We start from the raw sequence: 16,828 nt of genomic DNA, 5'->3' as shown, positions 1-16,828 counted from the left end.
AAGCCCCTCCGGCGCCACCACAGTGCGGAACCAGTTCTCCATGTAGGCCACCGCATCTTCCCCCTCAATCCGTTCCGGCAGGCCCACGACCCGCACGTTGTTCCGCCTATTGCGGCCTTCGGCATCCTCCGCCCTCCGCTCTAGAGTGTCCAGTCGGGCCAAAATGTCTGTAATCCTGCGCTCCGCGGTCACCACCGAGGGCTTCAGGTCCAGCAACAGTTGGTCATGCTCCTTGACCCGATCCGCCAGCTTTGCGTGGTCCGCGCGTAGCAGCCCCAGGCCCGTGGCCACCTGGGCAATGTCGTTGTGCAACGCCTCCTTGGTGGAGGTGATCGCCTCAAGGATGGCATCCAAGCGCCGGTTCAGCCGCTGTTCCTGGTCAAGCTCCGGGGAGGGACTCTCACTCAGCCGGGCCGATGTCGCCGAGTCCCCCTCATGGCTCCCGGGCATCGGCCCTCCGGTCGCCGCCATGTTAGGGTGCTGCGTCACAAGTCCGGCCACCCGTACTGCGGGCGCTCTCGTGGGTCCGTGCTGATTACCGGGCACCGGGCAATGCAATGCCACCGCCAATGGTCTCAAAAACAATGACCAGTCGGATGAGCCCCGGTCCGTCACCCCCACTGGACCCGTGGGGGGAGGATGAGTCGTGGGACGGCGGCCGACGAGAACCCCCGATCTCCTGGGTAAGTCGGGCAGCGTCCCCCGGTCTCAGGACGTCGCGCCGCCAATCCCAGTGCTGCGAGCAGCCGGGTGCAGGGTCCTTCTCTGCTTGGCGACAGCCGGACTCAGGGCCGAAGCTCGGGACCGTCCGACCACCTCGCCGCCATTTTCTTCACACCCCGGGCTACACCTCGGCCGCCTCTTCCTCGATCTCCTCGGGGCCAGCAGTCCCCCAGCGATTCACCGATTACGGCCAGCAGTCCCCTCACCCTTCAGAGGGCAGGAACGTCGTCTCCGGGTCGCCTAGGGTCCCGAAAAACAGGAGAATTAGCGGGATTCCGCGCGGAGCAGCGAGCTCACGCCGCCATCCCGATCGGCGTCCAAGCCACCGGCCTCAACAACAAAGGTGACAGAATGACAAGCAAATGACAAGGACTTGATTGATATATGGCAGTGAGGATTTGGGACAGATCAACTTTTGATGATTTATGGCCTGTTATGCAGCAAGGTTTTATGATCCTTTCGAAATGATTTGTGTATGGTAGAGATAATTTATGACCTGCCTACTGTGATATACGACCTGCCATATAATTATGATTTATGATCCTGTCAGAATGAATTGTTACACAGCACTCAAAGGGAGTTATGACACTGTAAAATGTTTTATGCACATGTCATCTTAAATTAGGATTGACCACTGTATTTTTTACTAGGTCTATGAAGCAACGTCGAGTCCATGCATGCAATTAAACTACGGGCAAGTATTCCCACAGAAAAGACAAACTCATGGCTGATGTAAATTTATTCATAAAGGTCTATGTGGGATTTGTAAGAATTGGAGTGGACCAAGTGTGGGGATTAAAACCTTGGCAGCTATGGGCGCTGTTCCCCAGTTCTTTTTTAGTTTTAAAAGTAACCGTTCCTCAGTTCTAAACGCGACATATCTGGCTGTATGATCATATTACCTTCCCATTTAGGGAGGCAGGAACTACCACTTCCTATCTTTGGACTGTAGGGAACGCCACGACCTCCTTCATGTGGCCGCCCGATCTGTTTACCGAGTCCACATTGCCATAGTGACTCGACGCTGTTCTGGTAGGTAGTCCTTCTGTTTACTTTGCTTTACTTTCAAGAGAACTCTACAGTGATTTAAATACAATTACAAAGGTTTGCTGCCACCTACTGGGCTTATAATAAAACGGCATTATTTCTTCCTGCTGCTGTGTAAGTTTTATACAAATTGATTTATAAATGCCCTTTTCTTCAAAGATTTCTAGGTAAAGCTTGTAGAAAATGTTTGCACCACTTTACTGATTACTTAGCGGCAATCAATTAACGATTAAGTGAAGTCCCCACGTCAGATTTATAAAATTAAGCACCACTGAAACATTTATCCAAGACAAGACTTTCTTTGAATCTGACATGTCCTTACGATGACCACCCACATTGTTGATCCTTTGAATGCAGGTGCTTTCCCTCCCTTTGGTACTGGTACTAAATCAGTGGTTTGGACCCTTGTGTCAAGCGGTAGCGAAAAGTTTGCTAAAAGAACTGCTCCTGCTGTTGCACCTGTTCATACATGTATGCATATACCCGTGACAAGGATACTCATTATGGTGATTCTACTCATACATAGTTGTCATAAATAAAGAACACATTCCAGTACGTTTTCTAATGAGAACATTTCCAGCCACATGAGAGGCAAACATTTAAATGCCTCTAACGAACAGCTTTTCAACACCTCTTTGATTTGAAATCCCTTCCATAATGGGCACCTATGCCTAATTTGCAGTTATGTTCCTGCAAGAACCCCACCTCTCCACCAAACTATTTAGAATGCGGTGACAGCAGGGTGTCATTGTCCTTCCATTGCAGAAATGATCTTGACTACTCCAACTAACACTAAGTTAATAACATTTTCTCACAATATAGGAAATCTATAGGAGAGACCCGCAAACATATATAGATAGACAACACATGCTCTTCCTGTCAGGACAAGCCCTTGAATGCTAAGAGCCCTGCCAAAGAAAATAGCACAGCCATTAACCCAGTCAGATTGCCCAACCCAACTCTAATTGTAGTGTGTGTTCGTTAAGAAACACTTGGGGGCAAATTTACAAGTCCCTTGCGACACATTTACACCGCTGTTGCGTCACTTCTGTGACGCAGCGGCGGCGTAAACCATGCGCCACATTGAGTCTTATTTACAACGTAGAGAGATTTGTCACGTTGTAAAGCCCTGCGCCACATGAAACCTGCATCAGGTTTCATGTGGGTGTTCCAGCGCAGGGTTGGCGTTCCCTCGCAGGTACGCCTCGTAAAAGTGAGTCACTTTTACGGCCATGCTGCATCAAAACCCTGCGCCTGCTTGAAGCAGGCGCAAGGAGTGACGCAGCATGTTAGGCATAGGGCGACCCCCGAGCCTTGCTGGAGCCGCATTGCGCTTGCGACGCAACTCCAGCAATGCGCCGCCTTTACGTCGGGAGATGCGGCACGCATCCGTGCGTCACGGCATGCCGCATTGTATTTGCGGCACATCAGTGGTGGCGCACGGGTGATTTTGCGTGTCGCAAGTGTTCTGGCGCATCCCTGCTGATTTGCAGAGATGCGCCAGACCTTGTAAATCTGCCCCTAATTCTGCTATTTCTATTTCTATTTCTTCAGAGCGATGTGGCGGGCTTCTAATTAAGAGTGCGCTCAGAGAATTGGCATTTCCTGAGGCACGGCTTTCAGTGCAGGGCCTCTTTTTCGACTAACTTTTCAACAAGGTAGTCTCCAATTAGGTCACCCTGTTCACTTTTATAAACAAAACTCATGCTTCTCCTCGTAAAGTTTTTGCCTCACTTGCTTTTTCATGGACTGGCAGCGGCTGCTCTGTCGGTCAGTTTGCACATGATTGAAGGTCCCCGCTTTATTTCGTTTGAATGTAGGACAATATGTTTTTCAATGTATAAGACCACGATTCTTCCTCAACATAGACTTGAGGCAACAATTCAACGGGAAATAAAAACGTGCTGCCTCTAACAACAGGAAGGCAGGTCTGGTGGCTCAGTGGACTAATGCACCCACTGTATGGACCTGTGTTCAACCTTATGGTCACAGGTTCAAATCCCGGCGGGTTCACTACGCTTCTCATCCATCTGAGGTCAATGAAATGAGTACCATTGCGGTGGGTAACAATAACACCTGTTATTCAGTGCCAAGATACCTAGGGGTGAATGTACGCTTTACAAGTACACATTATATCAAGTGTACTTCCCCTTTATCAAATTGTAGGTGGGGCACATTGCTTTTTCATTTGAATAGTTCTGGGTTTCCCTATAGAAATGTACATTGATCCAATTCATATCCCACATACTTTTGTCTTTCTCGTCCAGATACACAGCCAGTACATCAAGAAATCCAAGATCTCTTAACTAAGGCAGCAACAGAGCATTTTCTGTTTCCTCTAAATGGATTCCTTCATCACAGTCAGCCTTAGGGTGGTCTTTCCCCAAACATTTTGCATTAGTCCTTCATATTTTTCTGATCTCGCTTTAGCTTGTCTTAGAATTCTGTGCACTTTACCACTGCTAACCAATGCTAAAGTGTTTGTGCTCACTCCTTAAAAGTGATAAGGAAACATTGGTAACATTGACTTATCCCCAATCTGCATATTTAGTGCACCTCTGAGTTTCTGGTAATGTGGTACCTGATGTTAAATGGAAATGGAAATTAAATGCTTCTAGTAGGCATGCAGCAATTATTGTGCCACCCACTTAAATAGCGCTTTAAACAAGCCTCAGACCTGCCATTGCAGCCTGTGTGTGCAGTTTTAAACTCGTTAATCAAAGGAGGGAAGGAGAAGCAGAGATTAATTTGGCTTCCATTAGGTATGTAAGAAATCAGAGGAGAATGAATCACAGAATCTGTTTTTACCAGGGTCTGGGGTTCAGGTGTATCGACGACACTCATTCACATGCCACAAGTGGTGCAGTATATCTTGGTCCTCTGCCTTGTCGGCTATGTGAATAGCCTCATCATTGGGTCTTTTATCACTCAAATACTGGGTTCTCAAAGTGATCTTTTTCCACCCGGAGGTAGACCGTCTGTTTTTTTGATAGTTGTGATAAAAAGTGCAAAAGTGTTCTAGCGTAGTGTGAGTTAAATATACCTCCTGTCCTCAGTTTGAAGCTTTAATTACTAAGGATGGGAAAAGATAAAAAAGTGTAGTGTGGTGCTATGGTGGAAGTGCTACTATACCACTGCACCAGTTTGTGGAAGGTCGACATTCAACATTTCAACCTGGAAAAATAAACCTGTGTTTATTTTGATGCATAGAAGCCACAACTAGGTAGGCCCTGAACAGCCCAGAATACAGGGTGCAGTGCATTAAAAAAGTTGGAAATGTACATTCAAGTTTTACATGTCCTGGTAGAGAAAAACGTCAAAATTCATTTTTCACTACGGCAAAGCCTATCTCTTCTATGCGATAACATTGAGGTTACCATATTACGTTTAATAGACTGTAACTTTCAAATGGGAACAAATAAACAGTTCATGTTTGGTGTCTTTAGAATTGCAATGAAATATCCTTTTTTATGGTGAGGTCAGACTTTTGTTTACAGTTTTGAAAATGGCACTTTTTGAAAGTTAAAACCAGGTCAGGGTCTCTGCAGGCCACCTAATTCAAAGTGAAAAGAAAATTACCCAGAAATGTATCTAGGAATACCCAGTGCACTACAAACACATCACTATATAGTGTACACAACGTTATCAAAGCAATAGTTGATGATGTACTGATACTCTTATTGTAAAAGACAGTAATCCATCCAGATTCCAATGAATCAAAGCTGAGAGTCAAATCTTCAAACCATAAAGTTGATTTTAATCTGCTTTATACTTGGTAGTCGCAGATTGGAATGTAGTTCACAAAATGGCAAATGATACAGCTTGCAATCAGCATAAAACAACAGAACGTCATATATCCTAATGCATTTCGGGCTTTTCACATAAGCCCTTCGTCAGGGGAATCTGCAAAGTATCAATAAACTAATTTTAATGAAAGGTATACAGCGACATGAAACTTAACATCGATGATAAAACACTATGGCTCACAAGAGGGCAGGAAAAAGCAACTGATGTAGTTACTGATAGAATTCAGCCTCATCAAGTGTGTTAAATAGATGTTGTCGAATACGAAAAAGTAAAAAAAATCTGGAACTGATAAAATCTTAGGTGCCAAAAAGTGAGCGATTATCAGCGAACGTAAATGCATGCGTGACATTAGTGTAAAAGTGCCCAAACTTGGAAAAACGAAAGAGAGGAGGAATGAAAAGTGTTTGTCGTACCTCTAGCGCTTGAGTACGCTGACTCAAAGCGAAAATACAGGACAGCGAGAGACCGTAATCTAAGCAAAAAGAACCAAGCAAATGCTGCAGTATATGTTAAGGGTGAAAAAATGGAAAACATGATGATACTTCGTGAGAGACCTACGGCGCTTACCTGTGGCAATACTGTTAAACACGGGATGTATCAGAGTTCGGAAGCGTGACCAGCACCTAAAAAAACAGAGCTTCCGAACTCTGATACATCGCGTGTTTAACAGTATTGCTCTGTGCCCGGCTGTAGAGGATTCAGCACAGGTTAATTTGTGGATTTCTTGTGACTTCACCCTAACAAGGATTGTGGTTGCTTGAGTTGGGTTTCACACCCCTCAAACAGAAACCCGGTTTCTTACAGTTTCTAACCAATGTACTTCTAGTTAAGAAGAAAAACAAGAATTTACATTCTGCATACATGCAGCTGTTTCCATTCATGTGTAGTATATGGAAACCTCACCTATCTAAAAGATTGTCTCCAACCCAAAGACTGATTTGTTAGATTGACCTCAAGAATGCTTATCTGACATTTGCTCTTTTTGAAACAAGGGTTTTCTCCAGTTCTACTTGCATGGTTACATGTATTATTTTTCTGCACTTTTTTGGGTCTTTCCTCAGCTATTTTCCGTTTTATCAAGTTACTGACACTGATGGTGCACATTTCAGAGTTCAGGGTACATGTCTTTGATTTATCTGAGCCATATAATTCATATGCATGAGGATAAACCCCTCCTAATTTCCCGTCTCGAAACTGTAATCTCTCTGAAATATTGGCCGGGCAGAGTATCTGCCAGGAATACACAAAACAGTGGCAGATTGTAGTTCAGATTTTCTGACAGATTACACTGACTGGAATTACACACTCCAGTTTTCTAATTCCTTCACGATCTTTGGGGTCCTTTCATGATAGAACTTTTTGAGTCCTGCCTAAATTACAAACTTCCCATTTTTTACAATTGGAGATTGGGTCCATTAGCTCTGGCAACAAACGTTTTCCTGTACTCTCAGTCTCCGGGTCTTCCTTGCCCGTTTCCTCCCTTTCTAATGATCTCCCGATGTCTAGCCACGATCAAGAGGAAAGCAAGTCATCTGGTTCTGGAATATGATTCCTGGAACTCCTAAAGATAGCTTTTATATTCCCATCCTTTTAGCCTGTGTCAATCACCATCTTTGCAAATCTCAAGGTAAGTTCCACAAGTTTATTTTGTCAGGCAATTCGCAACTGGCACCAGAAAGTCATATAAATTGGCTTGTAATCTCTGATCAAGCTGGTGTGTGGAATCAGGTACCCATCACCCATGTTATAACTTGTCCACATAGCAAAGTTGCTTGGTGTATCAGGCAAACACTTACAGAACTATAAATATGTGTAGATCAGCCATCTCTCTAAATCTCTGTTTATTAGAAACAACCCATCGGGGCAGTATCCTTTAATTCTCACACTGCTGACAGGAATAAAGCTAGTAAGTATTCTACCTTCTCCTACATACAAAACTCTATGGAATGTAAATGTGATCCTGCACCTTTTTGACAATTAGTCAGATAAATCATTTTTAAAATTTTTAAATAAAAAAAATATATATTTTAATTGGTTTTTCAACACAAACATACCCCTCCCCTTACAAGGTACTTTATCAACTGGAGCCCGTTGCTGGATACATAACATAACGTCAGTTTCCTCAGTTGAGTTATTGGTCCGATAACTCATATTTGAACCTTAGATCATTGTAGGCAAGATTAACGATTTATGCTATGTATCCTTTAAGAGAATTTCTAATGATAGGGTTTTGAATTGGTCTTGCAAACAGTTAAATGCTTCAGATGTTTTATTCCATGTTTCTAGATAAACAAAAACATTCCCCTTGGTATGTAATATCTTTTCTTAGCTGGTTATTCCAAGCTCTGTGCTGAACAATGCCTTGAGAAATACGAATAACGTATAATGCTCTGAGAATACCTGGAAATACGTATCAATTTCTACTCATAATCCCCATTCACCAGTCTGTTCTTCTACTTTGTCTACATAGAAAAGAGGGCTCTTCCTTTTAGTAAACATTGATACTGATTATTTTGGCACTCATTCCACTCGAGGTGTAATGACCTCAAAACATTTTTTGGTAGGTGCTCATTTGGAAGATACATTGAGATCAGCTGATTGATCTGCTGTTTCCACTTTTCAGGACTTTTATTGTAAATCAATGGAACATGTTGATTTATAATTTGTGACAATACTTTTAAATAAGCATAACAGGTAGGTCTTGATTTTATTAAAGGTATGAAAGCGAGTATCCCAAGACATTTAAATATTCAGTTCATCTACAAATTATATTGAGCTTATTTTCTTTCGTTCTGGTCTTAATGCAAAAGTCTCTACTTAAAAACGCCTCCATTCATATGAAGTGGATGTTCATCATATATTCGTTATTCTTAAGACTCTTCTTACATTTTTTCATTTCCACTTTAATCCTGGTCCATGTCAAGAAAGGAGTAGTTTCTGTCCTGTAACTCCAGTTCTGTAGTAGGGGTATCTCTGTGTATAGTCATAATCTAGTGAATAATCCCGCTCATGTGCGTGGACCCCGGCAATCAAAAAATAATCTCTTAAGCTGTCAAAAAACTGCAGAACTGCAAGACAGTTAAGAGATCATTTAAAGACAAATAATGCAGCCTATATCCACAGGCTACACTGTCCAGTACTTCAACTAGAAATTCCACCAAAAAAACACACACACAACAGCACAGTCCGCCCAGTTTCTACCATAGAGAAACTTGCCTCTACCAGTAAAATCCTCTGGAATGATAGAGAGAAAGGTATGGACAGACAAGCCCCATAGGCTGCCATTATGTGGCTTAAATATATATGGCAAAACCCAAGTTAACAAAGTCACTGGAAAATGTTTGGGCATTTTAAAAATCCTTCGAAAAGTATTAGACTTGATTCCCATTACAGCTAGAAAAACCATAGTCCATGCGCTAATAACACCCCATCTGGACTATGGGAACGCCCTCCTTATAGGTCTCAGCCAGAAGGGCCTTCACCAACTCCAATGTGTACAAAACACAGCTGCCCGATTGGTGCTAGGCCTCCCTAAAAGAACATCAACCAAATCTGCTCTATCCAAACTCCATTGGCTCCCCATCAAAGAGAGGATAAAATTCAAAACACTTTGCTATGCCCACCGCATCGCTCAGAATAAAGGCCCCGAATATTTGAAAACCCTTCTCATCACACATCGCCCAACAAGAGATCTTAGATCTTCAGGCAAGATGCTATTTAAAATTCCCCGCATCATAAAAGCCAAAATGGGAGGCAGATCCTTTCGTCATTTGGCGACTAAATACTGGAATGCCCTCCCTCTCCATTTACGAATGGAGCCGTCTGAAGTTAGATTCAGAGCACAATTAAAAACCCATTTGTTCCTCAGTCTGTAATTTCCCCGGATGATATCCACAGCTTCTTCCCTTGGGACTGGATGTACTGCAGTTAGCGCGGGGACACACAGTTTTGTGCAGCCAGGCGCTTTACAAATGGCATATTATTATTATTATTATTATTAAATAGGATACTGTGCCTTTAAGAGAACCTTCCAGAACTGTCTCCCAGTATCCCAGAATGCATAGCAGGTCCCACTTACTTTCAGTTCTTTTTGAAGGCGTAAAACACCAGACCTGTAGCATTCCTTACATGAATATCTCTCTCCACCAGGGAGGAGGGCGGGCGCTTATGACTATAACAGAGATACCCCTACTACAGAACTGGAGTTACAGGACAGAAACTAGTCCTTCTGTAGTAGGGATCTCTGTGTATAGTCATAATCTAGTGAATAGAATGGCAAGCCCATCCCCACACCAAAGCGGCAGTGGAGAAAAGAGAAATAGCACCACTATTGTGCGAACAGATTTCGCAGCGAAGCCTGCCCAACCTGAGCATCTGCCCTGGCATCAGTGTCCAGGCAGTAATGCTTAGCAAAGGTATGAACCGACTTCCAAGTGGACGCCTTGCAGATTTCTGCAATCGGAACATTACGGAGCAAGGCTGTCGTGGCAGCTTTGACCCTGGTGGAATGAGCCTTAGGCTTACCTCCTAAGGTCTTATTAGCTTTTTGGTAACATAGCTGTATGCAGGACACAATCCACCCAGAGATAGTCTGCTTAGAGGTCGCAAGACCCGTCCTGACTGATCCATAATTGATAAATAATTGGTCTGACCTACGAATATCTTTGGTTTTATCCAGATAAAATTTCAACACCCTCCTGACATCCAGGGAATGCAGAGACCTTTCCGCTGGAGATGAAGGATTCTGAAAAAACGTAGGCAAAGTTATGGTCTGGTTGACATGAAAATCAGAAATAACCTTGGGAAGAAATTTAGGGTGAGTACGCATAACAACCTTAGCAGCATGAAATACAGTATAAGGTTCTTGGCAACACAACGCCTGAATTTCACTCACCCTGCGGGCCGATGTAATGGCCACGAGGAACGCCGCCTTCCAGGACAGGTGCTGCAACGAAGCCTTATGAATAGGTTCAAAAGGCTCCTTCATCAGCCTGGACAGCACCACATTCAATTCCCATGAAGTCGAAGGAAGCCTGACAGGAGGGAATACTTTCTTCAAGCCTTCCAGAAAGTCTTTGATCACAGGGATCTGGAAGAAGGAAGTCTGTGAAGGGCATTTCCTGTAGGCAGTCAATGCAGCGAGATGGACCTTAATGGAATGGACATTAAGGCCAGACTGCGCCAAATGTAGAAGGTAAGGAAGGATGACATCTTCCTTGCACGTTGTCGGGTCAAAGTTTTTGGACTTGCACCAGATACAGAACCTCTTCCACTTGTAAGCATAGGAAGTCCGAGTGGAAGGTCGCTTAGACTCCTTCAGAATGTCCATGCAATCTTCAGGCAGATTCAAATGGCCATATTGCACTATCTCAGGAGCCATGCCGCCAAACTCAAAGACGAGAGGTTGGGGTGTAACATCTGTCACCCGAACTTCGTGAGAAGGTCCGGCCTGCACGGCAGCCGTATGTGCGGAAGGAGAGATCGGTGAAGCAGGTCCGTGAACCACCACTGCCTGGGCCATTCCGGAGCAATAATTATCATCCGCGCCCTGGACCGGGCCAGCTTGATGAGCACTGCCGGAATCAGGGGAATGGGTGGAAAAGCGTACAGAAAGCTGTTTGACCAGTCGATCCATAGCGCATTCCCCAGCGTCCCCCGCTGATAGTATTTGGAGGCGAAGTCTCGGCATTTGCTGTTTTCGGCGGTGGCGAACAGATCTACGTCTGGAGTTCCCCACCTTGCGAAGACTTCTCCTAGTACTTCGTCGTTTATGACCCATTCGTGGTTTTCCTGAATCAGTCTGCTCAGTGCGTCCGCCTGAACATTCTGCACACCTGGCAGATGGGTAGCCGTTATCGTCAGTCCTCTGGCCAGAAGCCAGCGCCAGATCGCCTGCGCCTCCTGCGACAGAGTGCGCGATCTCGAACCCCCCTGCTTGTTGTGGTAATACATCGTGGTCGTATTGTCCGTTTGCACAAGTAGAGAGTTGGTCTGGAAGGACGGAAGAAAAGCCTTCAGCGCCAAGTGAACAGCTCTGAGTTCCAGGAAATTGATGTGGTATGTGGACTCCGTCGGGGACCACGTCCCTTGAACCTGTAGGTCTCTGGAGTGCGCCCCCCAACCCTGGAGGGAAGCATCCGTCACGATCGTCTGTTGGGGAATGTCCTTATGGAAGGGAACCCCTCTCAGGAGATTCTCCGCTGAACACCACCACTTCAGAGACTGAAGAGCATGCAGAGACAGTCGTATCCTGTCGTCCCAGGATCCTCTCCTCTGATCCTCCAAGCACTCCTGCAACGGTCTCATGTGCAGTCATGCGTGTGGCGTGAGGAAGATACAAGAGGCCATCGATCCCAGTAGAGAAGACACCGTCCTCACTGTTGTAGACGGAGTGGTCATAAGAGCCTGAGCCTTCCGAAGGAGTGATAATCGTCGCTCCTCCCAAGGAGACACGCTTGCTGACAGCGTATTGATGGAGGCTCCCAAGTACTGTATGCACTGGACTGGAGTCGGGACAGACTTGGACATGTTGATGTGCAACCCCAGCTTGTTCAAGAGAATGCACGTCTTCTGGAAGTCCTCTTGAGCTTCCGAGAAGGAGGAGGCCTTGATCAACCAATCATCCAGGTACGGGTAGACGAACACCTTGTTCTTTCTCAGGTGTGCCGCAACCACCGCCATGCACTTCGAGAATGTTCTCGGCACAGACTTCAGTCCGAACGGGAGTACTGTGTATTGATAGTGATTGGCGCCAACTTGGAACCGCAGGAACTTCCTGTGTTTGCGTGCAATGGGCACATGGAAGTACACATCCTGTAGGTCTATAGCACACAGCCAGTCCCCTTGTTGCAACTGAGGATATATCTGATGCAACGACAGCATGCGAAACTTTTCCCTGCGAATCCACTTGTTTGCCTGTCGCAAGTCCAGAATGGGCCTGAACTCGTTCTTGTCCTTCTTGCCGACCAGGAAAAACCTGGAATACAGACCTCTTCCTCTTTGAGACAGAGGTACGTCTTCTATCGCCCTTTTCCTTAACAGGATATCTGCCTCCGCTTGGAGCTCGCGCAGTTGATACTGCGAGCCGACCGGAGGAATTGATGGAGGAGGGCTGGTGAACCGCAGACTGTATCCATTGCAAACAATATTCAGCACCCACTTGTCCTGAGTAATTTTTTTCCACTCTGCCAGAAAAATTGAACGCTTCCCCCCACCGGAGTGGGTAACTGATGAAGGGGAAGTAAGCGCTCAGGGCCTAGACCCAGCCGGGCCTTTAGTCGCTGGTGCCGACTGGTGGCCTCCTCTGCCCCTCTGGTGCTTTTGGAACGGTCTTCTGAACTGCTGCTGTTGTTGCTGCTGCTGTTGTTGACCTGAAGACTGGCCACGCCCTCTGCCCTGTCCACCAAACCGTCTCTGGAACGGGCGGTACGACTTCTTACTCTCCTTGGGTTTTTCCAAACCCACAGCCGTGAGCGTCTCAGCCTCCGCCTTCATGCGGGCCATTTCGTCATCAGCATGTTTCCCAAACAGGGTTTCGCCAGAGAATGGGAGGTTGGCAACCCTTTGTTGTGCGTCAGGTTTTAATGACATAAGGCGGATCCAGGCGTGTCTTCGCTGGTTAATCCCATGGCAGAAACCATGTGCCGCCAGCAGGGAGGAATCGGCAGCGGCGCTGATGACCTGATTTGCCACCAACATCCCCTCGCTCAGAACTTCCTGGAAATCCTCTCTCTTGTCACGCGGCAGATGTTCCACAAACTGCTGGAGGGATTCCCAGAGGGCTCGATCATATCGTCCCAACAGGGCCGTGGCACTCGCCGCCTTCATAGACGGAAAAGGTCCATGGCCGGTTATTCCAGACCCGGCACCAGTTGTAGCAATGGCCGGGATAGATGTTTTTGGTGCAGCGTCTCAAAGATCACCGACGTCTTGGGTATGGGCACCGTCAACGAGATGCCCAGCTTCGCTGCACCCCTCAAAAGGACTTCCTGAAAGGACACCAGATCATCAATCGGTGAAACCCTTGTCTCTGGTGATTCCGACAACGTCGGAGAATAGTCCCTAGTCCTCGAGGATCTTGTATGGGAACGAGACCTGTGCCTCCTGTGGCATCGTCTCGACCATGTGGAATACCGGTGGCGCGATCTTTCTCTCCTCCTGAAACGGGATCGCGACCTCCCAGAACGTGGACGCTCCGTAGGTTTCCGAGGAGGCGTCTTCCGTGGTTTCTCCTGGGTTCTAGGTCTTGGTGTCCCCTTCGGAGGTGTAGGTAGCCTAGGTAGGGACGCCGACCTCGGCGGAGGGACCGGAGGAGTCTCCGACCGAGGCCTAGGCCCACGCGGTGGAAGCGGTGGCGGTGGATGCCCCGGCGGTGGCAGAGATGGTAGCAGGGGCTTAACGGGCGGATCCTCCTTAGGTAGAGGAGGAGGCGATTTAGGCCGAGGTGGTGTAGAAACCACCGAGTACACCGAGCCCGGTGACTTCTTCGGAGGAGGGGACTGCGAACCAGCCCCTCCAGAACGTGAGCGCCGCCTCCGGCGTCCTTCACCAGACCCCGCCTGACTTCTGGCACCAGAACTCCTTCTGCGCCGTTTTGGGGAGGCAGAACGGCTCCCAGACGCCGATCTTCTCCTCCTCGACGTCGAGCTACGTTTATCCAGCGTCGAACGTCGACCCCGTGACTCAGGCGTCGAACGCCGTCTCCTCGACGTCGAGTGTTTCCTCTTCGATGTCGAGCGCCGCCACCTCGACGACGACCGGTCAGCTCTCGACGACGAGCGTCGACTGTCCCTTGCAGACCGCTTCCTCGCAGTCCTCGACGTTGAGGATCCCCTCGACGCCGAACGTCCACTCGACGGCGAACGGCAGTGTCGCCTCGGCAGCGAGCGCCGATGCCCACTGGTCCTCCTTCGACGTCGATGGCTCGACGCCGACGCCGACGACGAAGACGCCGTCGACGGTGACTTCGACGGCGGCCTGCCCAGGCCTTTCCACGTCGACTTTCCACGCTGTCCCGACCCGGAGCCCCGGGGAGAGGGGGAACACACCGTCGTCATCCCTCTCGACGTCGTCGTCGATGCAATCGACGGAGACCGGGATCGTTTGCTGGTCTTCCTGCCTCTGGGGAGCCCCCCAGAGGCCTCAGCAGGGGCAGAGGGAGCCTTCCCAGCCTGCCCAGACCCACCTGCAGCCTGCAGTCGTCGCTCCTCGAGGCCTTGGAGCCTAATCTTCAGCCTTTCCCTCAGGGTCCTTGTTGAAAAGGTCTGACAAATGTCACAGCCTTCAGGAACATGTTCTTCAGGGAGGCAGAGAATGCAGATGTCGTGTGAGTCCGACTTGGCCTTCTTCCTTCCACATGCAGGGCACTTGTCAAACAGAGCAGGCATTTTAGATCCCTAAAAGCCTGAACAAACACCCAGGAATGAAGAAAAACACCAAGTATTAACAACAGAAAACACTCTTAAGTCAAAAAAGTGCACAAATCCAATAAACCCTTGAAAAAGGGAGAGCTCAATGCACCAGGGTCCTGTTAGCAGGAGCCGGAAAAAAGAACTGAAAGTAAGTGGGACCTGCTATGCATTCTGGGATACTGGGAGAAAGTTCTGGAAGGTTCTCTTAAAGGCACAGTATCCTATTTAAGCCACATAATGGCAGCGTATGGGGCCTGTCTGTCCATACCTTTCTCTCTATCATTCCAGAGGATTTTATGGTAGAGGCAAGTTTCTCTATGGTAGAAACTGGGCAGACTGTGCTGTTGTGTGTGTGTTTTTTGGGTGGAATTTCTAGTTGAAGTACTGGACAGTGTAGCCTGTGGATATAGGCTGCATTATTTGTCTTTAAATGATCTCTTAACTGTCTTGCAGTTCTGCAGTTTTTTGACAGCTTAAGAGATTATTTTTTGATTGCCGGGGTCCACGCACATGAGCGGGATTATTCACTAGATTATGACTATACACAGAGATCCCCTACTACAGAAGAGGGAGTATTACAGTGGTGGCTCTCTGATATGAAATGAAAATGTATATAGTGCACCACTGACAAAGGCATCTAGGCACTGCCAGCAACGGCAACAGACAAACCAAGCAGGCAAAGAGGATTATTCAGGACCGAACAGACTGGGGGTGGGAGGTGATTGGCCAAACAGCCATGTGTGTTATCAAGGCTTTCCTAAAAATAAAAAAAAAATAAAAAGACGTGTACATGTCTTCAGATGAAATGGAAGTTCCATTACTTTTCCTTGCAGAAGATGATCGAAAGGTTATGGACGGATGGTACCTAGTAAACTTCCATTTCAGATCACTTTGACCTGAGCCATTCAAAGCTTTGAAAGCAATACATACTGCTTTGAAGTCAATGTACTTTCGGATGGGTAGCCAGTGAAGCTGGACTAAAGCTTGTGATGCTGATAGATACCTGGGAATCCTAAGTAACATACAAGCAGCAGCATTCTGCAAGACTAGTAGATTATTTAAGAGTCTCTGATGCATGTTGATATATACAGCATTGTAATAGTCCAGTTTTTTAAGCACTAAAGTGGTGACAACCAGCTTCTGTAGATCTTGTAGAATAATCAGAAAAACCTTCCTCAGCAACTTTAGAACAAAGAAAAATTAAGAGATCACTGCATTCATTTGTTTTTCGAATGCAAATTTGTCATCAAAAAATATCCCTAGGTTTATTACTTTAGAGACCATTTTTGACAAGATTCCTAGTTCGAGTAGCCACCAAATTGGAGACCAAAATGGAGTATTGATGCCCACAGGAGAACTTCGGTGTTACCGGAGTTCAATTTCAAGCAGTTGTTGGACATCCAATTGCTGATCTCCTACATACAGCTATGGAATCCATTTGCAGTGTCCTCAGGATTCCCAGATACTGAGACTAGAAATTGGGAATCATCTGCATAGCTCAAACTGAAAACCCATATGATTTGATGAGACCGGTCAGGGGGTAAAATAAAGATTAAACAGAATGGGGCTCAGAGACGAGCCCTGAGAAACCCCACATAGCAATGAGAAGGAACTGGATGAAAAGCCATCCAACGCCACACATTTTTCTGTTAGACCTGGTCCTTTTAGCAGGTTTTTCCCCAAACATTTTGCCTTTTGCCTCCTAGTTTTCTGACCCAGCTTTTGTTGGCTAAAGGATTCTGGGCACTTTACTAATGCTGATCAGTTCTAAAATGCATATGTTCTCTGTATATATTGTGACAATGATTGGTTATCCATGATTGGCATATTTGATTTACTGG

This window comes from Lissotriton helveticus, chromosome 4_1 (assembly GCF_964261635.1).
Source record: "Lissotriton helveticus chromosome 4_1, aLisHel1.1, whole genome shotgun sequence".
Taxonomy (NCBI): Eukaryota; Metazoa; Chordata; class Amphibia; order Caudata; family Salamandridae; genus Lissotriton; species Lissotriton helveticus.
The sequence above is the reverse complement of the archived record's forward strand: the minus strand, read 5'-3'. Positions refer to the sequence as shown.